Source organism: Schistocerca piceifrons, chromosome X (assembly GCF_021461385.2).
Source record: "Schistocerca piceifrons isolate TAMUIC-IGC-003096 chromosome X, iqSchPice1.1, whole genome shotgun sequence".
NCBI lineage: Eukaryota > Metazoa > Arthropoda > Insecta > Orthoptera > Acrididae > Schistocerca > Schistocerca piceifrons.
Genome location: NC_060149.1, coordinates 405784217 through 405805334, shown reverse-complemented (window position 1 = coordinate 405805334; position 21118 = coordinate 405784217). Strand labels below are relative to the sequence as shown.

Sequence of the window (21118 nt, the reverse complement as noted above, 5' to 3'; positions counted from 1 at the left end):
AGTATCATGAATGTGATAATATGGGCGCTAAATAAATAAATAAAAGTATTAAGCTACTTCCCCACCACTTTCTCAGACACACAGTACACTAATAGCTAAATTACAAATGCACATACAACAGAATTTACAGTGTTCGCAAACAGATGGAACCTACAGTCCCAACTACTGCCTCCCTTTCATGTTCTTCAAATCTTATAGCTGCAGTCTGGGCTGTGTACAATTTGCATATAGCTTTTGGCTCCCTCTATTTTATCCCTGAAAATTTCTGAATTATGAAGCTTGTATTTTGATTAAAATTTCCATAAGATTTTCCTAACTTCACTTATGTTACAAATGTTGGTGTACCCTTCTTCAGCATACCATGTAAGAGACTGGTAGTCATAGAATCAATATTCTTACTGTCTTCAGACATTTCTCCAGAATCCAAATTGATCCTCTTAACAGCTTCTGCCAGTCATTCCATCTTGCTGTTTTCCAACCATGATTTATTGAACTGGTGGTTCAATAATGTTCAAACTTGTCAACACATACCTCCTGCAGTGCTGGTATTACTACATTCTTCTTGATGTCCAGGATATTTCACTTCCCTCATTTATCCTACTTGTCAGGTGTAACAGCATGAATATGGCATTAATTTTTTTGTCAGTAGGAAGCATATCTGACCATTGAGGTAAAATAATATGGCTGCCAAATCATGGATGGATAACAGATCATCATTACTTAATCCTACCTTGGCTGAAGCAATGCACCAGAAAAATATATACTGTGACACTGCGGAGAGTACTGAATCATTATCATTAATTTAAAGTCACTGTGTTTTCCATGTTTGTCCAAATTGTGTGTGCTGACTATAGTAGATGTAACAGTGTACATGTAAGGAAAAGTGTAATATAAAAATATAACTGCATAGTTGTAAATTTTTCTCATGATATGACATTATGTCTGTTTATGTATTGTCTTAAACTGTCAAAAATTGTAGTCACAATGGTCATGATTCAATGACATTTCTTCTATGTTTCAGGCTTTAGTGAATAACTTCCCTCTTAGAAGCTGTTTTTACTAAAGGCAGTGCTAAAGATAGGTTTACAACTTTTCATCTTAGTTAAAACTTTTCATCTTAGTTAAAATAAGTTAGATCATTAGTAGTTCCTGATTCATTTTTGGATACTTGTTTTGATGTAAAACTATACACAAATTGTTCACTACCTGCTGAGTCTTCTTACTCATGTTGAGTTCTGCAGTTAGAATTCAAGAAAAAGTTAATATTCTCATTAAATCTCTTTTTGTCATCAGATGTTTCCTAGCTCTTTATTGAGATACTATGAAGATCATTGGTCAAAAGCAATGCTGCCAATCAAATGAAGCTTTGTTTGGCACTTACATTGTTCATTTCATATCAATAGCTACCTATGTACATTAGTACACAGTGCCTTCCTGTGACATGTATCAGTTCACCTACCCTGATATGTAAGATATATATTTTTTGATTTGAAATGTTGGTGTATCTTGCCATTTTTCGTAGATGCCAAAGTTTGTCAGTCATGAAGTTCATATTATCGCTAGAGAAAGATCACAAAAATATGAAGCACTGACTTAAAGTTCCATGAAGTACTGGTAGGCGTATGTAACAGAAGACACAAGAGAAATAAGGCTGAGGGAGTCCAAGTGTGGTTTTTCCCAATTATTTGTTTCGATTCCCAAGAAATTCTTTAATCAGGAATTATGAACATTTCTGCTGCAATGAATGGATGCAAAGTATTCACCACTGAATGAAAATTTCTTCATTGTGGACAGTGACTTCTTTATTATTTATTATGAACCTGGTCGTGCTCTATATGCTTTATTCAGATACACCCCATTTGCCATTTTAAGGCCAGTCAGACATCTTTTAGAGCTGTTTTGTAAACCAATATGTACAGAGTGACCAATAATTAAACCCCATTTCTCCTTTTATCATCTCCTACTTTATTAAGTAGACACATTTTCTTTTCCTTTAATGCCTATTCCACATGTGGCATGACTTGCTAACGATTAGAAACTATCCATCCATGAGTTAGCATCTATCCTTATTCTTATTTTGTGGCTAGATACCTTCTGACTTATCACAAATATCGCTTAGTATTCTGAATGTGGACAGTTGTGTGGACCATATATATATGAACAATACAAACTTTTATGAGGTGTACAAATATATATTTACATGTTGTGTTTCTGGTGCATAAGTTTTTCATCAGTAGACTGCAGAGATGTAAACATTTCTTTCTTCTACATTTTAATCATTATATTTTCTGTGTTGTGATATCCATATTTCTCTTCAGTATTTATTGAATTCATCTCCCTACAGGCTTATATCTTGTGATTTTGAGCTGCTAACATTGACTACTCATTATGTTAATATGTTCCCTCTATTTTCTTCCTATTTTTTAAGTGTATTTCGTAATCTGTAGTTGTTGAATTCATTCTTAATGCTACCTTTCCTAATACTGTTTAATCTGCTTTCAGTACTTTGAGGAATCTCATTTCCAATATCTGTATTCTGCTCTTCTGCTGTTTACTAATGATACATGTTTCAATTCCCTAGATTAACACAGGAACAGCCATTGTTCACCAAATTTCAGTTGTGTATGTCTGTGTTTTGTTTTTCAGGCACGTTTACTGTCACAATTATATTTGTTATTTTTGCCAATTTATTCTCTATATCCTTTTTGTATTTATAAATTTCTAAATGTTTAATTTCTTCTAGAATTTCATTACCAGTGACAATAATAATTTTGGTTTTCATGGGATGCTTTCCTTTAAAATCTGTAGTCCTAGTTGCTCCTAAGTGAAAACTGTCCAAAATTTTCACAAGATATGTCAGTTCCATAGCGTCTGGCAAAAGTCGTATTGCATGTGGAAAGAAAAACTTCGTGTGACTGGAGACAGGTTATGGTGCAGCACAATGCTCAGGAAATGAGCAGCAGTTCTCAGTGATAAATGTAAAATATTTGCAGTAAGATATTCATAAAGTTGGACTAATGCTATGTGAAAGACATTTAAAATACTATATGATGATAGTTGATGCAGAAATAATAAATTACATCATTTTCTACTTGGTATCAACTTTTCCAAATAGGTGTCAACTATTCACAAATTGAGTTCAGCAGTATTTTATTGATCTTTTTCATTAAAACCTAATATAATTAATAACAAAAGCCTTTAAAATGTACTATTGTAAAATTGTTTAGCAAACAAATATTAATGGGGTAGTGTATTGTGCCTGTTATATATACATTTTATTTTTTAAAATGAGACAAGATCCCTTTCTAAAAATATGTAGCATTAAATAAATTCATAAAAGAAGAGGAAGTATTACAGAACAAAAATTAATTATTTTACAAAAGAAGAAACCTTACACTCCAAAGAGACTGTACAATCTGACCATTTTGTATTGTCTGTCCTATAAAATAAGCTCATCAGACAAAACATTAGTCACCCCATCAGAAGAGCACAGTACTTGCTTTGGAGTGCCCTGCAGGTAGTGTAGAACTGCTGTGAGGGAAACAAGTGCTCCACTGGTGAAGCAACTCTTGACAGTTAAGTAGTGTGTATGCACAAATTATTCGTATGAACTCATTAAGGTATGTCAATATGGAGATGTGACTGAATGGCATAAAGAATCTATCATGTTTTGACATGCTAGTAACCAACCCTGAATGAACTTAACTGATTTGTTGGTATGTCATTGTAAAATGACCAATGTGTCTACAAGAAATGCTGTACGACTCAGAGCCATGCCATGTGTAATAAGATCAGTCATCATGAAAAGATCGTACTAACAAGGACCAAAGATGAGTGTCACACCTTCCCAATAATAATCGGTTTCAAACTTGACATGTTTATTTCAGTATTGTCTGTGATCAAGTGTTGTCCTTTCTTGTGTGTCTTCATGATGAGTATGCTGTGGACTCTCCCACCTTCCAAGATGATAACAGCTGTGTTCATAAGGCTGCAACCATAAGTTCCTGGTTTGACAGACATGTAGGCACCCTATTGCAACTGAAACGTCCTGTTACGTCACCTTACCTTAATATCATAGAAAATGTCTATGTCTGTTTGTAAAAGCAGGTGAAATTTAGCAATCAACAGTCCCACAACCTGGTTTCTCTTCTAGATCTAATCAGCATTGAGTGACTTCAGCTGAATATGGAATTTCTAAAGAAATTTGTAGACAATCTTTGTTGCCAAATTGGAAGAAAATAAACATTTGAACCTGGGAAAACCAATTACTGTTTATGTCTCTAAGATTATATTTATGTGTGTGTGTCTCACAATAGGTGCTCAAGCATTTTTGCTTATGTATAAATACCATAAATTTCTTCAGAATCCATTGCCTTTTGGTTGTATAATACAGACAATGTCACATCAATAGCATAAATCTATCATTGTGATATCTATGTAATTATGTTGCCTCTATCATGCATTTTATTAATATTGAACAGTATTACATTGAAACTATTTTTTGTCTGATGTACAATAACCCCTTCATTTCCTTCTCCATTATGAAATACATATCCAGTGAACGACATCAAATCATTAATGTGTTTAAACATGTGTGTCATATGTTCAAATGCAGTTCCAGACTTTCAGGCTGATGTTGCCCCATAATATGCAAAATTAGAAGGGACTTGAAGAAAAACATCTGATTTGACGATAAGGACACATACTGTGAATGCAAGTTATAGCTGATTTGGAATTGAAAAGCTTATTACTATGCAACAGTATTGTTTAGAAACAGCAGTGCCTTCCTAGCCACTTTATGTTTTGATAATATTGTAACATGCTTATCCTGGACTTGAACACCAAGTTAGATCAACTAAATATGAGAGATAATATTGTATCCCAGGAGTGAGTGTACTTTCAGATATGCAGTACCAGTATACCTAGTTTAGCCCCTTAAAAAATGAAGATGATAACCTTTTACAAGCATACAGAAAGTTCTATCACAAGGATTTTCATTTTCTTGCTCCACACCATATTCCAGGACATATTGTGCCTATTGCTACACATAAAAAAACTGGTGATCGTCGTGTTTGCAGGTGATAGGAAAAATCCCCAATTTTATACCTAGCTAAAAAGTAAATTGAAACTTGATAGAGTTACCAAAGTGTGGGAAATGACAGATGATGTTAACACTGCATTCCAGCAGATGGTTAACTGATATGGTGATAATAAAATGAACTCACAAGGAATGGTCCAGTCCAAAATGTTGAAATTTCTCCTGAAATTTATCACACATATATATTTCAATAAATGAAATGCAGCATCAGAATTGATGCTACTATGATGGACTGCAAGTATTTTTTAAAAAATTGTTAAGTTACGTTGCTCATTTTGGGCACAACACTAAACTGCTTTAAACAGCGGTTTGTGCAGCCCTTCCTGCCTGCCACACAAATCAACGAATGAGCAGTATCCTCCTTTACATGTGAGCACAGCATCGCATAGTGCAAGAACCACATGGAAATATCAAGCAACACATTAAAAGTAGTACATACACAGTTTTTTTGATTACTTCTTGTTGATATCAACAGTTAAACTTAACAAAAAATCATGACATGTCTTGATACCACATTATGTAGTCCATGCCTTCCATCATTTCATTCTCGCCCCTCCTCACTCCCCATCTCGCCCACCACCGAGTATTCAGGGAAAGGAAGAAACGTCAAGACGTGTGCTGATGAAGGCAATAAACCCGAAATAACAAACTTTTATATGGGCGTCCTTGTCTTTAGAGAATTACATTTGCTGAAATAGAATAGTATCTATATGTACATCATTTCATAACAGTTGTAGTAGTATAGTTCATATGATAATTTTTGAATTTTGTGCCTTTTATTCACAATGGAACTGTTTATTACTGACTGACGTAAAAAAGAAGGGGAACGTGTTGAATGATGAAAAGAAACATTTTCCTTACTCCAGAAACAAACTAAATAGTAGCTACTAGATTTATTTCTACAAAATTGGGATAGAATGAGAAATGATGCTGGCCATTGTTCTGCATTCTGCTCGCAAAATGAGGCAATGCAAACTGATAATGCGTAAATGACTGAAGCTTCAGAATAGGCCTACTGTTCGAATGATAAACCTGAAATTACAATGACCTATAGATAACTACATTGTCAGATAACTTTCAAATCACCTTACTGTAACTTTTCCGAGGGAAATTCACATTATATCAATAGCCTTTTTGTCGTCCTGTTGAATGAGTGAGGTGTCGTTATGCACAGGCCAAGGGTCAAATAAAAACGATTAATTATTTTCTGCAACTTTCGAATGAAATACTGAAGTTACTTTTTCCCGTTTTTCCAGATTTTGCTACATCAATTTCAACGTTTTTTTCAATAAACAGTACTTAAAAATTTTTTGGTTCTGATATGTCTCGAAGGTTCCTGCAGACAAATATAAATACGTGGAAACAGTAATCCACTCATAATTATCTACTTATCCATAGCATTATTGTGTACAAATATATTTAGGGTTTCTATAAATGTTGGTACAGTACTAAAATCGGCGCAAAATTCCCAGAAATCCAATCATAAGAGATCACCAGAAACCCAATCATAAGATAAGGGCTAAGAGGGACATCAAATGCCTGGAGAAAGTAACTTATGAGTCACTACCGAGCACACTACATGTATAAATATATTAAAAAAAACAATCCATAATGTAAGTTACTCACATACACAGTTTTTACACTGATTATTTTATGGACCAGTGATACTTCTTAGGTGACTTGACAGCTTTTTGAGGGTTAGTTTATTGACCTGAATAATTCTAAAACTCTGCATAGCACATTTGAAAGTCATAAGTACACTTTATGATGCTCTCAATTGTTAATACATCCAAACGATTTTGTTCCTCATTCCAGTGAGCTTCCATTAATCAAAACATTCTCTGAACATTAGAATGGTGTGCTACAATGGAAAACATGTATTGGCATATCTTTAGCAAGTCTAACTTCTGAATGCAGAACTTCGTATTTATGAAAAATCCTAGTAATTTGTCCTAGGAAAGTAATACTGACTTCCAACTATCCTCTGAAACTTTTGAAGCCAGAAAATTCTTCAACTGCACATACTGATCAAAAATTGCTGACACACGGATATCTACTTCTTTCTCTTTTAAATAAACCAATGTCCTTTCTACATCTTCCTATTCCACTAATTTAGTCAGACACGCCCACTCAAAAATGTCAAAACCTGATAGCTGATGATACCGTTTTGTAAGATAAGTAACAGCAGTTCCGTAAAACTGTTTTTCCGTCACTGTGAAATTTTTTGATGGTTAGGTCAGAGCAATGACCTTCTGCATTTTTAAAATTTCTTTAGTTTTATATCCCAATAACAACAGTTTTCTTTGTCTTATAATGAAATTATTGAAGTCTCAATAATGACCACTTCAATCACAGATATGTTACTACACTCAATTTTCTTTATTTGCTTACTAAACAAACTCATATGATGGTGAATACAGCAATATCATGGCTCGCTTAACCCTAGGACTCACTCTGCTAAAATTTCCCTAGTACTCCATCTGGGGTCATACATGGCCCCAATCAATATATAATTGACTGTGTGTACTACTCATTCAGAGAACAACTTACTGTCGTTTAATACTGTTTGTTTACATTTTATTTATTATTTAGACACATTTCACAGCTTTTTAACAGGTATGTACATAGTAGAATTAAATTACATATGGCAGAGTAATTACATATCAGAACTTACAATATTACTCTAAGTCATAATTTGCTTCACTCATAAATGTTTCACAATGGCTTCAAATTTACAGAAAATGTGATGAACAACTCAACAGGAAACATAATTCTAACCGGAATCCGTACCATAGTCATCTGCACATATTTTGCAAGTAGTAACTACACTCCTGGAAATTGAAATAAGAACACCGTGAATTCATTGTCCCAGGAAGGGGAAACTTTATTGACACATTCCTGGGGTCAGATACATCACATGATCACACTGACAGAACCACAGGCACATAGACACAGGCAACAGAGCATGCACAATGGCGGCACTAGTACAGTGTATATCCACCTTTCGCAGCAATGCAGGCTGCTATTCTCCCATGGAGACGATCGTAGAGATGCTGGATGTAGTCCTGTGGAACGGCTTGCCATGCCATTTCCACCTGGCGCCTCAGTTGGACCAGCGTTCGTGCTGGACGTGCAGACCGCGTGAGACGACGCTTCATCCAGTCCCAAACATGCTCAATGGGGGACAGATCCGGAGATCTTGCTGGCCAGGGTAGTTGACTTACACCTTCTAGATCACGTTGAGTGGCACGGGATACATGCGGACGTGCATTGTCCTGTTGGAACAGCAAGTTCCCTTGCCGGTCTAGGAATGGTAGAATGATGGGTTCGATGACGGTTTGGATGTATCGTGCACTATTCAGTGTCCCCTCGACGATCACCAGTGGTGTACGGCCAGTGTAGGAGATCGCTCCCCACACCATGATGCCGGGTGTTGGCCCTGTGTGCCTCGGTCGTATGCAGTCCTGATTGTGGCACTCACCTGCACGGCGCCAAACACGCATACGACCATCATTGGCACCAAGGCAGAAGCGACTCTCATCGCTGAAGACGACACGTCTCCATTCGTCCCTCCATTCACGCCTGTCGCGACACCACTGGAGGCGGGCTGCACGATGTTGGGGCGTGAGCGGAAGACGGCCTAACGGTGTGCGGGACCGTAGCCCAGCTTCATGGAGACGGTTGCGAATGGTCCTCGCCGATACCCCAGGCGCAACAGTGTCCCTAATTTGCTGGGGAGTGGCGGTGCGGTCCCCTACGGCACTGCGTAGGATCCTACGGTCTTGGCGTGCATCCGTGCGTCGCTGCGGTCCGGTCCCAGGTCGACGGGCACGTGCACCTTCCGACGACCACTGGCGACAACATCGATGTACTGTGGAGACCTCACGCCCCACGTGTTGAGCAATTCGGCAGTACGTCCACCCAGCCTCCCGCATGCCCACTATACGTCCTCGCTCAAAGTCCGTCAACTGCACATATGGTTCACGTCCACGCTGTCGCGGCATGCTACCAGTGTTAAAGACTGCGATGGAGCTCCGTATGCCACGGCAAACTGGCTGACACTGACGGCGGTGGTGCACAAATGCTGCGCAGCTAGCGCCATTCGACGGCCAACACCGCGGCTCCTGGTGTGTCCGCTGTGCCGTGTGTGTGATCATTGCTTGTACAGACCCTCTCGCAGTGTCCGGAGCAAGTATGGTGGGTCTGACATACCGGTGTCAATGTGTTCTTTTTTCCATTTCCAGGAGTGTATTTCAGAATGTTCCTTGCAAACAAATTTGTTACACTTTTTGCATGTTGAACTGTATTTTGTGTCCTTTGATCGGGGGCAAATGGAGCATGTGCCTCGCTTTCTCTTCTGATTGTTGGGTATTACGTCTGGATGTCCATTGTCTAACAGATCATCAAATCCACACCATTTGATACTGCTAATAATATCCTTGTTTCTTGCTTGTGGTAAACTCAAACGACGTTCCACTTGGGGCTTTGCCATTTCTTTAGCCAACTTCATTAGAAAAAGACATCTCTGTTTTTTCAACAGCAACACAGAAGAGTCTGTAGGCATTGAGTGCAGCTAGATCGACAAAATCATAAAATACTGCTAATGGCCAACGTTTTGTACCCTTTTTCACAGAATAGTAAGAGCTCATTTGATCTAGCGTATCAACACCTGATTTTGTTGAGTTGTAATACAACACTACTTCTGGTTTTCGTTTCAAGTTGTTTTCTTTGGGCACTTCAAATGATTGATGTTGTGTTGACAGGAGTAGCACAGCCTTATTTCTTTTTGGAACATACGAAACTAATAGGGTTTTACCATTGTATGCAAATCTGGTAGTGCATTCTTCCCTAGTTTTTGAAGGCAAAAACTCTTTTGGGACTTCTTTTCTTGTAGAACGTAGAGTACCTACAAGTGTCAACTTCATTTTCAACAATTCTTGGCCAAGGTCATAGTTCGTGAAAAAATTGTCAGTGGTAATATCCTACCACTGCGAGCCAGATGACGCACTAAATCTAAGACCACTCTCTTGCCTTGATTCACTTCTCTCACATCACCACTCCTTCCAGTGTACATTTGAAGATTTGTCAGATAACCATGTTCACAGTCTACTGCGCACCGTATCTTGATGCCATACTTTCCTGGCTTTGAAGGAATGTAGACCTTGAAACTGCACCGACCTCTGTATACGCAAAGATGTTCATCAACAGTAATGTTTCTGGAAGGTATAAATGATGTTTGACATTGCACGGCAAACAAATCAAGTATTTCCTGTACAGCTTCAGCCTTATTTCCAGTCCTCTCTTTCCTTTCAAGTCTTGTGATGCGGTCGTCAAAACGAAGTGAATGCAGAATGTCCTAATATCGCCTCCTCGACATAGTAGCACGGAATAGAGGAGTGCCATATTCAGAGTCCCAAAATTTGTCAATAGGTTTCCCCCGACTCTTCTGTACGCCATACAGAATCAGCAAGCCTAAAAATGAAAGAAGCTCGCATCTGTCTGTATCACGCCAGTCAACTAATTTTCCAGACACTTTCAATTCATTTCCTCGTTGATTTGTGAACTGAACTATTATATCCAGCAATTCATTAGTAATAAACTGCCTGAAAAAGTCAACAGCTGAGCTAACACTAACTGTACTAGGAATACCTGCTGAAAATCGTTGTATGTTGCGGATTGGAAATCTACGAATTGATGGTTCTTTTGTACTCCATGCAATATCCCGACCCCTGCTTACCAGTACTGCACTTTCATCTTCTCCACTGTCATCATTTTCAGCAAGAATATCATTTTCATCTAATTCATGTAAACAAATTTCATCACTTTGGTCTACCTGTGTCTCTGTTCCATCATCTTCGGCGTCACTATCTTCTGAATCACTACTGCTACGAAATAAGTCTTCCATAGCTTGTTCTATACTATAGCCAGGAACAAAACGTATTCCATCCATGCTGGAATTACACTGCAACAACAAACGTACAAACGAACTTCCATTTTGAGGTTAGTTCTGAGTAAAACCTGAATAACACCTGAATTCAGTGTTACCAACTCAAAATACCTAAGACAGAGATTGATAGTTGACAATCGATACATTCTATGAATGTTACATATCTGGGGTCATAATTGACCCCAACAGTAGCTTTTGTTAATTATTGATTTAAATGTTGCGTCAAGCGCTCTAAAAATTTTTGTGAGAGAACTACAATACTGTGTGGTAAAAGTCATAAAATAATAGAAATGTTATTTTATCCATAGTAAAGATGATTGGGGTCACCTATGACCCCAGAGTGAGTCCTAGGGTTAAAGGAGCACAGAACAATTCTACCAAGATCTTTGGTGGTTTTTCTTCTGATAAGAAAAAAGATTTCAGAGTTTCCACAGTTGTAAGATTCCCTCTACTGCAGGCATTAAAGACAGGCATCTGTTTTTAGATTGTCACATATATTCTCTATAGCAGGTATCCACATATTCATGGAAGTTCTGAGGTTCGAGTTGTGTAGGACGTGTCTACAGAAAGATAGTTAAAAAGTTTCACGACAGTTAAAGCGATATCAAAAGATAAAATGTCTGCTGCAATTAAAACTGGTATGTGAAATGTGTGCTGGAGAGCCCACGCTTTCCAAGTTGTTCCCAAGTTTAGTTTTTAAGTGACTGAATATTTTGTTTTCACCTCTATGGTTCAACCCTCTGAAATTGATTTTGCAGTTGTCGCCGCAAAGTGCTAGCAATTTTTAAAATTAATTTTACGGTATGTGAGCACTGAAATGCATAAGTTGGATATCGTCTCCGATGTTTCGTTTAGCACAGAATCCAGCTTAATTAGTTTACTTTTAATGCGTTCACGTGCATCACAATACTGAACAACTACAGGAAATAATTTCAGTGCTTTGTGATTGCCGCCATCAGTTGCTATCCAGTAAAACGGACATTTCTTCAATTTTAAAGTGCAAATGGATAAAGAATGAGGAGCAAAATAGTAATGAGCATTTCCTCTCTTGTATCCCGTTAAAAAAATGTGAGTTTTGAACCGGATGCCTCTCCCTGAATTCCTCTTTTGTGCTTTCGCATCTCAGTATGACGACTTACCTCAGATTTGCCACAATGCTCAAATGAAAAATAACAGGAACAAAGTTTGTAAATTCTTCACCACCTGTTTTGCCTCCTTTTATGAGAGGCCATATTTCAGTATATCGGCCACGGACACAGCACTTTTCCTGTCTATCCTCGCAAAACACTAAGGACTCAGACACAGAGGCACTGCAATGGTCAACGGATTTATGGAACTCAAGTTGCTTAACAGTACGAATAAGTGAATAATGCTTATTATACAGCGTTGCCAACAGCAGTCAAATAAACTAGATATAGTATGAAAGTAAACTGCTGGTCGTTGCTTATATTTTATACATTAATACACATTAATATGCTAAACCAACAGAACATAAAGCTTCGATTCTATTACTTGAAAATCAGAACGCTTAGTGTTCCGATGGTGCCTTTTTGAGACACCGAGGCAGAGTGAGAAATCAGGTCATGCCCTATTAATTGGGACTAATGACAACCCTAAATGTGTCATAACAATCAGCTATTGCACAGTTGTCAGGGTAATGGGAAGCTGTTTCACAAAACCCGATTGATCACGATTTATAAAGATAGCAGCAACCTTCATCTTCATGTCAGTTACGAAATTTTCTACGTTACTGCCTATAAATGGTATCTCTTATATACGTTTGCTTACAATAAACTTTGTAGTTACATGACTTCCTGTACCGTATGATTACTGGAACCCGCTAAACCAGATGCAGGAAACCTGGAATCACCGATGTGCATTTCACTTGCGATTCAGATGGCTTAGTCTCAACAAATATCTGAGTCTCATTTTGGTGCATATTCCTTTCTTCGTGTATCGGTAATTCTTTCTTCCATTTGTTCAGTTCACGGTTGGATTTTACAAAACTGAACCGGCTCTTCACATTCCTGAACTTCAAGTGTTTTTTTTTCCTCCACCCTTTAACCAAAAATTCACAGCCTTTTATTAGTCTCTGAAAACTATTAGCAATACATGGCTTCCATGTGCTAGGAAGGTATTATTCTTCCGCATGCTTATTGGCACAAGTATGAAGTATGATCGCATGAACGACAATTCCCAGTTACTATAGAAAAGTCAGCATCATTCGAATGAAATTAACCAGTAGATCATATATATACACTCCTGGAAATTGAAATAAGAACACCGTGAATTCATTGTCCCAGGAAGGGGAAACTTTATTGACACATTCCTGGGGTCAGATACATCACATGATCACACTGACAGAACCACAGGTACATAGACACAGGCAACAGAGCATGCACAATGTCGGCACTAGTACAGTGTATATCCACCTTTCGCAGCAATGCAGGCTGCTGTTCTCCCATGGAGACGATCGTAGAGATGCTGGATGTAGTCCTGTGGAACGGCTTGCCATGCCATTTCCACCTGGCGCCTCAGTTGAACCAGCGTTTGTGCTGGACGTGCAGACCGCGTGAGACGACGCTTCATCCAGTCCCAAACATGCTCAATGGGGGACAGATCCGGAGATCTTGCTGGCCAGGGTAGTTGACTTACACCTTCTAGAGCACGTTGGGTGGCACGGGATACATGCGGACGTGCATTGTCCTGTTGGAACAGCAAGTTCCCTTTCCGGTCTAGGAATGGTAGAACGATGGGTTCGATGACGGTTTGGATGTACCGTGCACTATTCAGCGTCCCCTCGATGATCACCAGTGGTGTACGGCCAGTGTAGGAGATCGCTCCCCACACCATGATGCCGGGTGTTGGCCCTGTGTGCCTCGGTCGTATGCAGTCCTGATTGTGGCGCTCACCTGCACGGCGCCAAACACGCATACGACCATCATTGGCACCAAGGCAGACGCGACTCTCATCGCTGAAGACGACACGTCTCCATTCGTCCCTCCATTCACGCCTGTCGCGACACCACTGGAGGCGGGCTGCACGATGTTGGGGCGTGAGCGGAAGACGGCCCAACGGTGTGCGGGACCGTAGCCCAGCTTCATGGAGACGGTTGCGAATGGTCCTCGCCGATACCCCAGAAGCAACAGTGTCCCTAATTTGCTGGGAAGTGGCGGTGCGGTCCCCTACGGCACTGCGTAGGATCCTACGGTCTTGGCGTGCATCCGTGCGTCGCTGCGGTCCGGTCCCAGGTCGACGGGCACGTGCACATTCCGCCGACCACTGGCAACAACATCGATGCACTGTGGAGACCTCACGCCCCACGTGTTGAGCAATTCGGCGGTACGTCCACCCGGCCTCCCGCATGCCCACTATACGCCCTCGCTCAAAGTCCGTCAACTGTACATACAGTTCACGTCCACGCTGTCGCGGCATGCTACCGGTGTTAAAGACTGCAATGGAGCTCCGTATGCCACGGCAAACTGGCTGACACTGACGGCGGCGGTGCACAAATGCTGCGCAGCTAGCGCCATTTGACGGCCTACACCGCGGTTCCTGGTGTGTCCGCTGTGCCGTGCGTGTGATACGTCTGTGTAGGTTCGAAGACATTAATTGGATTACACGTTGTTATGAAACTTTGGCATCTGCATAAAGTCAATTTCTCTTGACAGGAATATGTGAAGCAAACACAATGAATATTCATTCAGTTTTATCGCAGCTGTTGCCATTTGATCAATCGATTTTTATATGGTCCCATTTGATTACATTATGTACAGAGTGTGTACTTGTAACGTAGGAAAGTTTAACTTAACCCAATATCTTAAAATAGTTAGCCTCCAATTTACAATTTAAAAAACATACCATGGGTTATTTAAATACATTCTACTACAATATTTTCAGTTGATTACAATGCATATTTACAAAAAAATAATAACAGTATTCCTCGTTCTTTACATGTATGCGCCCTTCACTTTAGAATTCTTTTTCTATTAAGTACAGCAATCCTTTAGAAGTTTCTGGAATATCCTTTCAATAATATTGCCCTGTAGACTCTGTGACCTGTGTACACCTGACCTTCTGTAGCAGCTCTCAGCCTGTATGGTATACTTATCAGCTGGCCTTTATTTCTTGTGTAATGTGAATGAGCATATGCATTTTTTCTAGCACTGTATTGTCTTTGATCAATGGAATTATTGTTCTGTTAATCTACATGGATGGAAAAGGTCAATATTTTTAGATTACAGAAGGCAGTTCTGCACGAGTCGGCTGGAGTTTCCCCAAACAGTAATCCCATACTGTAAGTATGGTTCAAATAGAGCGTGGTACCCTGTATATAACGTGTTTTGTTAATGTAATATGCAAGCTGTTTCATAATAAGTATTACGGTGCTTAATTTACAACAGACGTTATCTGTATGTTGTTCGTTTGGAGCGTACTGCCAACTGTAAGCCCCAAAAATTTTATATAGCTAACTTCTTTCAGTCTTTTTCAGCTTATGAATATATCGATGTGAGATACCTTGTCTATTCGTGAACACAACGAAAATTGTCCGTTTTAGATTTATAACTAAGTCATTCTGTATGTACCACTGTACGTATTATTTATCGAGATAAACGCACTTTTTCCAGTGTTTTCAGATGTTCTTTTACATTCACATTCATGAGCATACAGTATTTTTTATCCTTTTACTTTGCCGATACAACGAAAGAAATTGGTAATGATTGTTGTTTCTGGATACCAGATTCCAGCGAATTGTAATTGTGAACAATTGTGACTGAATAACTATCAATGGAAACCCAAGATCACTTTACAAATTTCAATCAGGGTGTGCTGGTGTGCTTAATTTACTGATGCGGCGTCAACTAAAGCAATGCGCAAACCACGTTGCGGGTGCGCAGTCGGCTCTGACTCCACTAGAGTTGTATATTTCTCCAGCCGACTGACTGGCAGCTGTATTGGCATTTTGCTTAAAAATACTAGCAGTGTGCCTTAACAGCAAAAAAATTGACAACACGTCTGTTTGGTGGTACTCCGCCGATTGAAAAAAATTCAGGGCAGGTTTCAGTATGTCGAATTGGACCAATCCCTGTTAGATCCAAACAAGAAAAATAATATATTGGGCATTTCCAATGATCTTTCCAAATTCTTTGCCATTAAAGTTCTACCGGGGAAACTAAAATGGTATGTTTTAAAGGCATTCCCCATGGATTGGTGAAATCGTATCTTTTCAACAGAAAACATTGCGTCACATTAGCAAATTATATGGGAGAAAAATTACGTAACTCAAGAGTGGGAGAATGTAAAATATGCCATTCCACGAAGTTTGGTGCGTGGCCTACTCTTGTTTTTGACTCACACAAATGATTTTCCTCTGTCACAGAACGAACCTTCAAAAACTGTCATGTTTGCTGAAGACACGAGTATACTGGTTATGAACCTGAACACATCCATATGAAACACACTGAAAAAAATAATGGAACAGGCTTCAACTGGTTCACAGTTAACTTATTAATCTCAGAAAAAACTCATATGATAAAAGCCCACCCAAGGAGAACTCAGTACTATGTACTTAATGGTGCTCCCTTCCTCCATGTGTGAAGTTCCCTGGTCCCCAGATGAATACTAAATTGAGGTGGCACAAACATATGGATAAATTAACCCAAAAGCTCAGTTATGCCAGCTTATTCTGCAGGAGTAAGACCAGTGCCTAAATTTGATAGCTAAACATCTTTTAGAAGTATTTTCAGACACCTAGCACTTCCAACACTTACGTGCCAATATATCAGCTCCCAAATGCTATTTGAAGATAGTTGCAAAAGCAAATTTAGGATAAACTCAGAAATTAACAACCACTATACCTAAAGTAAAAATAATTTCTTTATAGACTAGGCATCCATATCTGTGATTCAGAATGGACTTTTACACACTGGTGCAAAAGTTTTCCAACAGTTTGTCAGCAGACATAAGCCAGGGAATCGAAAATCTCCAGATATTCCGAAAGAAAGTGAAAGAATACCATGCCTTATTAGCCCCTCCTTCTACAGTTTACCAGAATACTTGGACTCAAGGTTTCAAATTCTGTAAACCTGTAATGTTTAAATTAAACGTATCACGACTTACCCAGTATTTAGACAGCTGATCTAATAGTCTATGTGAAGAAAATGCTTTGCTTGAAGTATTAGATGAAAACAGCTGCTGATTAGTATAAGGAAAGGAACAGTGACCTTTCTTCTTCAAAGTACCTGTCTTCTTCTAATGTACGGTACGGTACATTATTAGTGTGAACAAACTAGCACTAGTCATAATTTGTTGTTAGTATACTTTACAGATGTAGCCATGAGTGGCCGCTGCTGCCTGATGACTTGACTCATTCCACATGCCTGATTTACAGAACATTATGAGTGAGTGAATGAATTGTAGGAAGCAAGTAGAGCAGTAGGGATTCTCTGACATTGCTGTGCTATCTACCATTGGCCAACATGGGACAATCAGGAGCTGCAAATCATGGATACATTGAATATCAAATTCATAGCATGTCTCGTGGCACAAATATATGATCAGTGTACTGCATCATCCTTATGTGTCACTCCTGCAACTATGGTGTAAAATGTGTTAGTGTACCAGAGTGCTATAAAATGATTTATCTGTTTGACTTCTGTACTCTAAAAATTCAGTTGTTTTCAGATAAGTACACATCAGTATTATACATCTGTTCAGTATAGTTAGGAATAGGCTGTCTACTCATTATATTCAATCATGACTTGATAGCCTCCTGAACGGCCATTTTATTTCCTGAGTTCTGAAAAATAATGCTTCATCAATCATATAACGCACTCATATTTACACATTACCTCATTAATCATTATTAATTTATTTGCCTCTGATTTAATTTAAAATTTTATTCCCTGTGGATACATGTGATCCTATATTTATTGTCATATTATGCATCTACTTCAATCTTTTGTTGAAATTTGATTATTTCAAATAGAGTTACTCAGCATAAATATATGCTTATGAATATATGCTTATGAATATATCGATGTGAGATACCTTGTCTATTCGTGAACACAACGAAAATTGTCCGTTTTAGATTTATAACTAAGTCATTCTGTATGTACCACTGTACGTATTATTTATCGAGATAAACGCACTTTTTCCAGTGTTTTCAGATGTTCTTTTACATTCACATTCATGAGCATACAGTATTTTTTATCCTTTTACTTTGCCGATACAACGAAAGAAATTGGTAATGATTGTTGTTTCTGGATACCAGATTCCAGCGAATTGTAATTGTGAACAATTGTGACTGAATAACTATCAATGGAAACCCAAGATCACTTTACAAATTTCAATCAGGGTGTGCTGGTGTGCTTAATTTACTGATGCGGCGTCAACTAAAGCAATGCGCAAACCACGTTGCGGGTGCGCAGTCGGCTCTGACTCCACTAGAGTTGTATATTTCTCCAGCCGACTGACTGGCAGCTGTATTGGCATTTTGCTTAAAAATACTAGCAGTGTGCCTTAACAGCAAAAAAATTGACAACACGTCTGTTTGGTGGTACTCCGCCGATTGAAAAAAATTCAGGGCAGGTTTCAGTATGTCGAATTGGACCAATCCCTGTTAGATCCAAACAAGAAAAATAATATATTGGGCATTTCCAATGATCTTTCCAAATTCTTTGCCATTAAAGTTCTACCGGGGAAACTAAAATGGTATGTTTTAAAGGCATTCCCCATGGATTGGTGAAATCGTATCTTTTCAACAGAAAACATTGCGTCACATTAGCAAATTATATGGGAGAAAAATTACGTAACTCAAGAGTGGGAGAATGTAAAATATGCCATTCCACGAAGTTTGGTGCGTGGCCTACTCTTGTTTTTGACTCACACAAATGATTTTCCTCTGTCACAGAACGAACCTTCAAAAACTGTCATGTTTGCTGAAGACACGAGTATACTGGTTATGAACCTGAACACATCCATATGAAACACACTGAAAAAAATAATGGAACAGGCTTCAACTGGTTCACAGTTAACTTATTAATCTCAGAAAAAACTCATATGATAAAAGCCCACCCAAGGAGAACTCAGTACTATGTACTTAATGGTGCTCCCTTCCTCCATGTGTGAAGTTCCCTGGTCCCCAGATGAATACTAAATTGAGGTGGCACAAACATATGGATAAATTAACCCAAAAGCTCAGTTATGCCAGCTTATTCTGCAGGAGTAAGACCAGTGCCTAAATTTGATAGCTAAACATCTTTTAGAAGTATTTTCAGACACCTAGCACTTCCAACACTTACGTGCCAATATATCAGCTCCCAAATGCTATTTGAAGATAGTTGCAAAAGCAAATTTAGGATAAACTCAGAAATTAACAACCACTATACCTAAAGTAAAAATAATTTCTTTATAGACTAGGCATCCATATCTGTGATTCGGAATGGACTTTTACACACTGGTGCAAAAGTTTTCCAACAGTTTGTCAGCAGACATAAGCCAGGGAATCGAAAATCTCCAGATATTCCGAAAGAAAGTGAAAGAATACCATGCCTTATTAGCCCCTCCTTCTACAGTTTACCAGAATACTTGGACTCAAGGTTTCAAATTCTGTAAACCTGTAATGTTTAAATTAAACGTATCACGACTTACCCAGTATTTAGACAGCTGATCTAATAGTCTATGTGAAGAAAATGCTTTGCTTGAAGTATTAGATGAAAACAGCTGCTGATTAGTATAAGGAAAGGAACAGTGACCTTTCTTCTTCAAAGTACCTGTCTTCTTCTAATGTACGGTACGGTACATTATTAGTGTGAACAAACTAGCACTAGTCATAATTTGTTGTTAGTATACTTTACAGATGTAGCCATGAGTGGCCGCTGCTGCCTGATGACTTGACTCATTCCACATGCCTGATTTACAGAACATTATGAGTGAGTGAATGAATTGTAGGAAGCAAGTAGAGCAGTAGGGATTCTCTGACATTGCTGTGCTATCTACCATTGGCCAACATGGGACAATCAGGAGCTGCAAATCATGGATACATTGAATATCAAATTCATAGCATGTCTCGTGGCACAAATATATGATCAGTGTACTGCATCATCCTTATGTGTCACTCCTGCAACTATGGTGTAAAATGTGTTAGTGTACCAGAGTGCTATAAAATGATTTATCTGTTTGACTTCTGTACTCTAAAAATTCAGTTGTTTTCAGATAAGTACACATCAGTATTATACATCTGTTCAGTATAGTTAGGAATAGGCTGTCTACTCATTATATTCAATCATGACTTGATAGCCTCCTGAACGGCCATTTTATTTCCTGAGTTCTGAAAAATAATGCTTCATCAATCATATAACGCACTCATATTTACACATTACCTCATTAATCATTATTAATTTATTTGCCTCTGATTTAATTTAAAATTTTATTCCCTGTGGATACATGTGATCCTATATTTATTGTCATATTATGCATCTACTTCAATCTTTTGTTGAAATTTGATTATTTCAAATAGAGTTACTCAGCATAAATATCTCCTACTTGCTAACGAAAGTACATACGCCGTGAACAAGTTGTAAATTATTGTTGGTAATATGAGGCAGAGGTTCTGGTATAGTTTGAAAAGGCACATGCTTTTTGTAAATTCTGATTGGATATAAAGCCACTGCATGGCAGTCTGTGCCTGCACAGAAGTCTTAAACAAATGTCAACTGGATCTCCACTCTATCTTGCAATTACTGTTTGAAGAAGAGATTTCATTCAAAAAGTGTGTGCTGCAGTATATCAGTTAAAGCACTACTTAATTTTCTAAGTTAGTATAATGTACAAGAATCTGAAGTTCTTTCATGACATTCTCAATTCAATCACTGTGAATGTTTCATATCTTTCTGTGACAGCACTTAATGATAGTTCGTATTAAACAACATGGTGCAGCAGTAAAACATTGGACTCACAGCTATGTGGAGCTAAGTTCAAAGTTTTGTTTTGCAGGGCTTTTTGTTGTTTCCTAAATCATAAAAGATGAATTTGGACTTTTCTCCAACATGATGATGACAGATTGCTTCTCC

The 21118-nt window shown here is 38.4% G+C and overlaps 1 protein-coding gene across 1 annotated transcript in view; it reads left to right on the top strand.

The window, feature by feature from the left end:
• Positions 1 to 21118, top strand: part of LOC124721623 (protein quiver-like) — a 750131-nt gene that overhangs the window by 705910 nt on the left and 23103 nt on the right. The gene's annotated exons all lie outside the window — the stretch shown is intronic.